Below are 9,184 nucleotides of genomic sequence, written 5' to 3'. Positions count from 1 at the left end.
ACTCACACACATACACACACTCACAGACAACACACTCACACACAAACACACACTCACAGACACAAACACACACATACACACACTCACACACACATACACACACTCACAGACACACACAATCACAAACACACACTCACACACATACACACACTCACAGACACACTCACACACATACACACACTCACAGACACAAACACACACACACATACACAAACACACACATACACACACTCACAGACACAAACACACACTCACAGACACACACACACACTCACAAACACACACTCACACATACATATACACACTCACACACACTCACAAATATACACACTCACTCAGACACACACACACATACACACACTCACTCACAGACACACACATACACTCACACACATTTACACACACACTCACTCAGACACACACACACACATACACACACTCACTCACAGACACACACATACACTCACACACATAGACCCACACACTCACTCAGACCCACACAAAAGAGTTGACAAGGAAACTAATTAAATGTATGTGTATATGTATATAACATATACACATCACACCTCCCAAACACCTCCCCCTCTGTCCCCCCTGCTGAGCTGCACATCCACCGAGCCCTCAATAACAATGGCTTCCTCCCCCCTCTCTGTGACGACTGACCAGGTGAGAAGACAGCTGGAGAAACTACACCAGCGCAGAGCTGAAGGTCCTGATGGCATCAGCCCCAGGGTCCTAAAGACCTGCCCACCCAGCTGTCTGGTGTCCTGCAGCGCCTCTTCAACCTCAGCCTGAGGCTGGGGGAAGTCCCGGTGCTGTGGAAGACGTCGTGCCTGGTCCCTGTCCCAAAGAAGTCAGCACCATCTGGCCTCAACGACTACCGACAGTCGCCTCACCTCCCATGTGATGAAGGTGCTGGAGGCTGGTCTTGGCCCACCTCCGGCCGCAGGTGAAATCGTCGCTGGACCCTCTGCAATTTGCTTCCCAGCCTCATGTGGGAGTGGACGACGCCATCATCTACCTGCTGAGCTCAGTCGCACCTGGATGGAACCGATGTCTCTGTGAGAGTCACTTTCTTTGACTTCTCCAGTGCATTTAACACCATCCAGCCACTGCTGCTGAGTGAGAAGCTGGTGGCGGTGTGGAGCGTCCACCATCTCCTGGATCACTGACTACCTCACAGGCAGACCACAGTTTGTCAGAATGGGCGTGTGTGCTGTCTGGAGCGGTGGTCAGTGATGTTGGAGCCCCACAGGAACTGTTCTGTCTCCTTCCTCTTCACCCTGTACACCAGTGACTTCCAGTACAACACGGAGTCATGCCATCTGCAGAAGTACTCTGATGGTTCTGCAGTGGTCGGGTGTATTAGGGATGGACGGGAGGAGGAGGACAGGGCAGTGGGGAGTGACTTTGTAAAGTGGGCCGATGAGAACCACCTGCAGCTGAACGTGGCCAAGACCAGAGAGATGGTGGACTTCAGGAGGAAGAGCTCCTCCCCTCTGAGTGTCCTGGGAGTGGACGTGGACATGGTGGAGGAGGACCAGTACAGGACCAGTACCTGGAGGAGGACCAGTACCTGGTGGAGGAGGACCAGTACCTGATGGAGGAGGACCAGTACCTGATGGAGGAGGACCAGTACCTGGTGGAGGAGGACCAGTACATGGTGGAGGAGGACCAGTACATGGTGGAGGAGGACCAGTACCTGGTGGAGGAGGACCAGTACCTGATGGAGGAGGACCAGTACCTGGTGGAGGAGGACCAGTACATGGTGGAGGAGGACCAGTACATGGTGGAGGAGGACCAGTACCTGGTGGAGGAGGACCAGTACCTGGTGGAGGAGGACCAGTACCTGATGGAGGAGGACCAGTACCTGGTGGAGGAGGACCAGTACATGGTGGAGGATGGAGGACCAGTACCTGGTGGAGGAGGACCAGTACCTGGTGGAGGAGGACCAGTACCTGATGGAGGAGGACCAGTACCTGGTGGAGGAGGACCAGTACCTGGTGGAGGAGGACCAGTACCTGATGGAGGAGGACCAGTACCTGGTGGAGGAGGACAGGTACCTGATGGAGGAGGACCAGTACCTGGTGGAGGAGGACAGGTACTATGGAGGAGGACAGTACCTGGTGGAGGAGGACCAGTACCTGGTGGAGGAGGACCAGTACCTGGTGGAGGACCAGTACCTGGTGGAGGAGGACCAGTACCTGGTGGAGGACCAGTACCTGGTGGAGGAGGACCTACCTGATGGAGGAGGACCAGTACCTGGTGGGAGGACAGGTACCTGATGGAGGAGGACTGATGGAGGAGGACCGGTACCTGGTGGAGGGAGGACCAGTACCTGATGGAGGAGGACCAGTACCTGGTGGAGGAGGACCAGTACCTGGTGGAGGAGGACCAGTACCTGATGGAGGAGGACCAGTACCTGGTGGAGGAGGACCAGTACCTGGTGGAGGAGGACCAGTACCTGGTGGAGGAGGACAGTACCTGGTGGAGGAGGACCAGTACCTGATGGAGGAGGACCCGGTACCTGGTGGAGGAGGACCAGTACCTGGTGGAGGAGGACCAGTACCTGATGGAGGAGGACCAGTACCTGGTGGAGGACAGGAGGACCGTACCTGGTGGAGGAGGACCAGTACCTGATGGAGGAGGACCAGTACCTGGTGGAGGAGGACCAGTACCTGATGGAGGAGGACCAGTACCTGGTGGAGGAGGACAGGTACCTGATGGAGGAGGACCAGTACCTGGTGGAGGAGGACCAGTACCTGGTGGAGGACCAGTACCTGGTGGAGGAGGACCAGTACCTGATGGAGGAGGACCAGTACCTGATGGAGGAGGACCAGTACCTGGTGGAGGAGGACCAGTACCTGGTGGAGGAGGACCAGTACCTGGTGGAGGAGGACAGGTACCTGATGGAGGAGGACCAGTACCTGGTGGAGGAGGACCAGTACCTGGTGGAGGAGGACCAGTACCTGGTGGAGGAGGACCGGTACCTGATGGAGGAGGACCGGTACCTGGTGGAGGAGGACAGGTACCTGGTGGAGGAGGACATGTACCTGATGGAGGAGGACCAGTACCTGATGGAGGAGGACAGGTACCTGATGGAGGAGGACCAGTACCTGATGGAGGATGACCAGTACCTGATGGAGGAGGACCAGTACATGGTGGAGGAGGACCAGTACCTGATGGAGGATGACCAGTACCTGATGGAGGAGGACCAGTACATGGTGGAGGAGGACCAGTACCTGATGGAGGAGGACCAGTACCTGGTGGAGGAGGACCAGTACCTGATGGAGGAGGACCAGTACCTGGTGGAGGAGGACCAGTACCTAATGGAGGAGGACCAGTACCTAATGGAGGAGGACCAGTACCTGGTGGAGGAGGACCAGTACCTGATGGAGGAGGACCAGTACATGATGGAGGAGGACCAGTACCTGGTGGAGGAGGACCAGTACCTGGTGGAGGAGGACAGGTACCTGATGGAGGAGGACCAGTACCTGGTGGAGGAGGACCAGTACATGGTGGAGGAGGACCAGTACCTGGTGGAGGAGGACCAGTACCTGGTGGAGGAGGACCAGTACCTGATGGAGGAGGACCAGTACATGATGGAGGAGGACCAGTACCTGGTGGAGGAGGACCAGTACCTGGTGGAGGAGGACCAGTACCTGATGGAGGAGGACCAGTACCTAATGGAGGAGGACCAGTACCTGGTGGAGGAGGACCAGTACCTAATGGAGGAGGACCAGTACCTGATGGAGGAGGACCAGTACCTAATGGAGGAGGACCAGTACCTGGTGGAGGAGGACCAGTACCTGGTGGAGGAGGACAGGTACCTGATGGAGGAGGACCAGTACCTGGTGGAGGAGGACCAGTACATGGTGGAGGAGGACCAGTACCTGGTGGAGGAGGACCAGTACCTGATGGAGGAGGACCAGTACATGATGGAGGAGGACCAGTACCTGGTGGAGGAGGACCAGTACCTGGTGGAGGAGGACCAGTACCTGATGGAGGAGGACCAGTACATGATGGAGGAGGACCAGTACCTGGTGGAGGAGGACCAGTACCTGATGGAGGAGGACCAGTACATGGTGGAGGAGGACCAGTACCTGATGGAGGAGGACCAGTACCTGGTGGAGGAGGACCAGTACATGGTGGAGGAGGACCAGTACCTAATGGAGGAGGACCAGTACCTGGTGGAGGAGGACCAGTACCTGATGGAGGAGGACCAGTACCTGATGGAGGAGGACCAGTACCTGATGGAGGAGGACCAGTACCTGGTGGAGGAGGACCAATACATGGTGGAGGAGGACCAGTACCTGATGGAGGAGGACCAGTACCTGGTGGAGGAGGACCAGTACCTGGTGGAGGAGGACCAGTACCTGGTGGAGGAGGACCAGTACCTGGTGGAGGAGGACCAGTACCTGATGGAGGAGGACCAGTACCTGGTGGAGGAGGACCAGTACATGGTGGAGGAGGACCAGTACCTGATGGAGGAGGACCAGTACCTGGTGGAGGAGGACCAGTACATGGTGGAGGAGGACCAGTACCTGATGGAGGAGGACCAGTACCTGGTGGAGGAGGACAGGTACCTGATGGAGGAGGACCAGTACCTGGTGGAGGAGGACCAGTACCTGATGGAGGAGGACCAGTACCTGGTGGAGGAGGACCAGTACCTGGTGGAGGAGGACCAGTACCTGATGGAGGAGGACCAGTACCTGGTGGAGGAGGACAGGTACCTGATGGAGGAGGACCAGTACCTGGTGGAGGAGGACCAGTACCTGGTGGAGGAGGACCAGTACCTGGTGGAGGAGGACCAGTACCTGATGGAGGAGGACCAGTACCTGATGGAGGAGGACCAGTACCTGGGCGTCTCCATCGACAGCCGACTGAACTGGAAGGCCAACATCAACGCTGTGTACAAGAGGATGAGTCGACTCTTTTTCCTGAGAAAGCTTCGATCCTTCAACGTGTGCAGCAAGATGCTGGAGTTATTCTACCAGTCGGTTGTGGCCAGTGTGCTGCACTTTGCCATTGTCTGCTGGGGGAGCAGCATCGGAGCCGGTGACACCAGCCGTCTAACAGACTGGTTAGGAAGGCTGGCTCCATCATCGGCTGCCAGCTGGAGCTCCTGGAACAGGTGGTGGAGAGGAGGTCGTTGAAGAAACTGGTGTCCATATTGGACCACCCGGACCACCCGGACCACCCTCTCCACCACCTCCTACAGGGACAGAGGAGGACTTTCTCCAGACGTCTCCTCACGCTCCGCTGCCACAAGGACAGATACAGGAGAACCTGCAGGCGGCTATGAGGCTCTACAACAGATCACCTCTTGCCAGATTATAGTGCAATAACTACACACATTTCATTTATTTACACTACACACATTTCATTTTCATTTACACTACACACATATACACACTTTGCATTTTGCACACTGTCTATATTTAATATTTTAATATAATTTAATTTGTCATTAGTATTGTGTATGCATATATGTTGTATATATACATATATATTTTATTTTATATTTTACTTTGTATACTTCTTGTATACATCTATATCTTTCACTTGTATACATCTATATCTTTCATCCCTGTTTTTTATATTTTGTTTTATATTTAATTTTTTATTCTTGTGTGTTTAGTTTATTGGTGCTGCTACTGTTACGACAAATTTCCCCTTGGGGATTAATAAAGTATATATCTATCCATCTATCTGTATATTTAAAAAATAGATGTACATATATAAAAATATAAATATATATATATATTTGTATAAATATGTATATGTTTATATATACATATATATATATACATACTCAAGAATTATAGTACAAATTCAAAAGGTACCTGTAATTTACTTGAGTATTAATGATACTTTCTACTTCTATTGTTATTAAATATTGTACTTATAGTACTTAAGTATATTATACTTGTACTTTTACATCAGTCGTGTTTTGAGTGCGTCGTGGTACTCGTACCTTTACTGAAGGAGATCTGAGCTCCAGCACGGAGCCTCAGCGGTGACGTCATCGCGCTCCATCTGTTGTTGTTGTGGCGACTCATCACTGAGTCCTGATGACCACGTCAACGTCTCTGAGAACGACGTCATCGTGACGTCTGGGAACGAAGACGTTCAACGGGAACACGAGTCTGTAGAGAGATTAACCCTTTATCGGCCAAGGAACCAAATATGGACACTTCGTTGATGTTGATTTTTTTACCTTAAGAACAACACAACAGTAAAACAGTATTGTGACGTCCTCCATAAAATTTAATTGGCTCTTCAAGTTTTGTGTGTATTAAATGTAATATCTAATTAGTAGTTTAATGTAGTGCAGTAAAAGTACTTTTCCACATATATGTAGTATAAAGTAATCAAGTAAAGTACAAGTACCTAAATTTGAACTTAAGTCGACTTTTATTCTTCTCAATTCATAAAACCAGTTTAATCCTGGAGCATAACAGCAGTTCACAAGTCTTGTTAATTATCCTTTTTGTTCTTCTTCACCAAAGGTTGAGAGCAGCTGGTGGACTCAGGTAGAGACCAACCTCTCTTAAAGGGACAGTACACCCGGAAATCCAAACTTATTCGTAATTATCTGTAATGGTTACAGGTACTGGAACCCAAAAGCACGACAAACACAGGAATGCAGGAGGAGGCAGTTTACTGTATGTTTCAGGCAGGGTCAAAACCAGGTAGTCAGTCCAACAGGGCAACAAATCTAAAAAAGGGGCAGGCAAAATCTTGAGTCGGGTTACCAGGCAAACAGGGTCGTAACAGGCAGGTCAGGAATAAACTCTAATAACGCTGGAAGGTTTGGCAGTGACACACAAGACAATCTGGCAGAGGACAAGTGGAAGTGAGGGAGCTAAATAGTGAGGGACTAATTCAATTCAATTCAATTCAGTTTATTTGTATAGCCCAATTTCACAAATTACAAATTTGTCTCGGAGTGCTTTACAATCTGTACACATAGACATCCCTGCCCAAAACCTCACATCGGACCAGGAAAAACTCCCAAATAACCCTTCAGGGGAAAAAAGGAAGAAACCTGGAGAGAGCAACAGAGGAGGATCCTCTCCTAGGATGGACAGATGCAATAGATGTAATGTACAGAAGGACAGATTTAGAGTTAAAATACATTCAGTGAATATGACAGAGTGTATGAATAGTTCATAGTAGGCATATTCCACGATGGAGACCTCCACGATCCATCAGGCAGATGGCGGTGGGGAGGAGGTGGTAGTCTCAACAGGACAGTGGCGTAGTCATGAGCAGGAATTCCACGCAGACGATCCATCAGGCAGATAGATCTATGCCGTCTCATAGGGTCCGATGACCCCATGAGACGAAGTTCAAAAGGACTTCCGGGAGAAAGCAGAGTTAGTAACGTGTGATTGAGAGATGAAAATTCATCCTTAAGGAGAGAAAAAGAGAGATAGGTACTCAGTGCATCCTAAAACGTCCCCGGCAGCTATAAGCCTATAGCAGCATATCTAAGGGATGGACCAGGGGAAATCTGATTTAGTCCTAACTATAAGCTCTGTCAAAGAGGAAGGTCTTCAGTCTACTCTTAAACGAGGTGACTGTGTCTGCCTCCCGGACTGAAGGTGAAGCTGGTTCCATAAAGAGGAGCTTGATAACTAAAGGCTCTGGCTCCATTCTACTTTTTAAGACTCTAGGAAGTAGTCCCATTTAGTGAGCGTAGCTCTTAGTGGGCAATATGACAAGCTCCTTAAGCTATCATGGCGCATCACCAATCAAGGTTTTGTAGGTTAAGAGAAGTATTTTAAAGAGCCAGTGCAGAGCAGCTAGTGCAGGAGTGATGTGATCTCTTTTCTTAGTTTTAGTGAGAACACGAGCTGCAGCATTCTGGATCAACTGGAGGGACCTAAGAGATTTATTAGAGCAGCCTGCTAATAAGGAGTTGCAGTAATCCAGTCTCGAAGTAACGAACGCGTGAACCAATTTTTCTGCATCTTTTTGAGACAAGATGTGCCTGATTTTTGAAATATTACGTAGATGAAAGAATGCAGTCCTTGAGATTTGCTTTACGTGGGAGTTAAAGGACAAGTCCCGATCAAAGATAACGCCAAGATTCTTTACAGTGGTGTTGGATGCCAGGGCTCTACAGAATCCACATCACCAGATAATTGATCTCTGAGGTGCTCAGGGCCGATTAAAATTACTGGTTTTGTCTGAGTTTAACATCAAGAAGTTGCAGGTCATCCATGTTTTATGTCTTTAAGACATGCTTGAATTTTACAGAGTTGGTTGCTCTCCTCTGGTTTTATCGATAAATATAGTTGAGTGTCATCTGCATAACAATGAAAGTTTATGGAGTGTTTCCTGATAATATTGCCCAAAGGAAGCATGTATAAGGTAAATAAAATTGGTCCAAGCACAGAACCTTGTGGAACTCCGTGATTAACGTTGGTGGTTATCGAGGCGTCATCGTTTACAAATACAAACTGAGATCGATCTGATAAATAGGATTTAAACCAAATTAGTGCCGTGCCTGAAATGCCAATCGACTGCTCCAGTCTCTGTAACAGGATGTCATGGTCAATGGTGTCGAATGCAGCACTAAGGTCTAAGGTCTAATGAGGGGATGGGCTGCAGGTGAGATGGGCTGCAGGTGAGAAGGGCGTGAGGACCAGGTGAAGGGAATGAGGGACTAATGAGGGGAGGGGCTGCAGGTGAGAGGGCGTGAGGACCAGGTGAAGGGAATGAGGGACTAATGAGGGAGGGCTGCAGGTGAGGAGGCGTGAGGACCAGGTGAAGGAATGAGGACTAATGAGGGGAGGGGCAGCAGGTGAGAGGGCGTGAGGACCAGGTGAAGGGAATGAGGGACTAATGAGGGGAGGGGCTGCAGGTGAGAGGGAGTGAGGACCAGGTGAAGGGAATGAGGGACTAATGAGGGGGGCGTGAGGACCAGGTGAAGGGAATGAGGGACAATCAGGTGAGGATGACAGGATCTGGAATGACAGGAGAGTTAATTAAACATGTAAGCAGGATGAATCTAACTAGGAAGGTGGGGAATTCGTGACATTATCAGTCTCGCTCGTGTTCATGTTGATGAGTGTTGGAAACGTTGGTCCTTCCCAATGTAACGGGACCAGGTTCAGTTAGGTTGAGGAAAAGATCATGAAATACGTAGTTAAGTTTAGGAAAAGATTGTGAA

The sequence above is a fragment of the Pseudoliparis swirei genome, chromosome 15 (assembly GCF_029220125.1).
Source record: "Pseudoliparis swirei isolate HS2019 ecotype Mariana Trench chromosome 15, NWPU_hadal_v1, whole genome shotgun sequence".
NCBI lineage: Eukaryota > Metazoa > Chordata > Actinopteri > Perciformes > Liparidae > Pseudoliparis > Pseudoliparis swirei.
The sequence above is the reverse complement of the archived record's forward strand: the minus strand, read 5'-3'. Positions refer to the sequence as shown.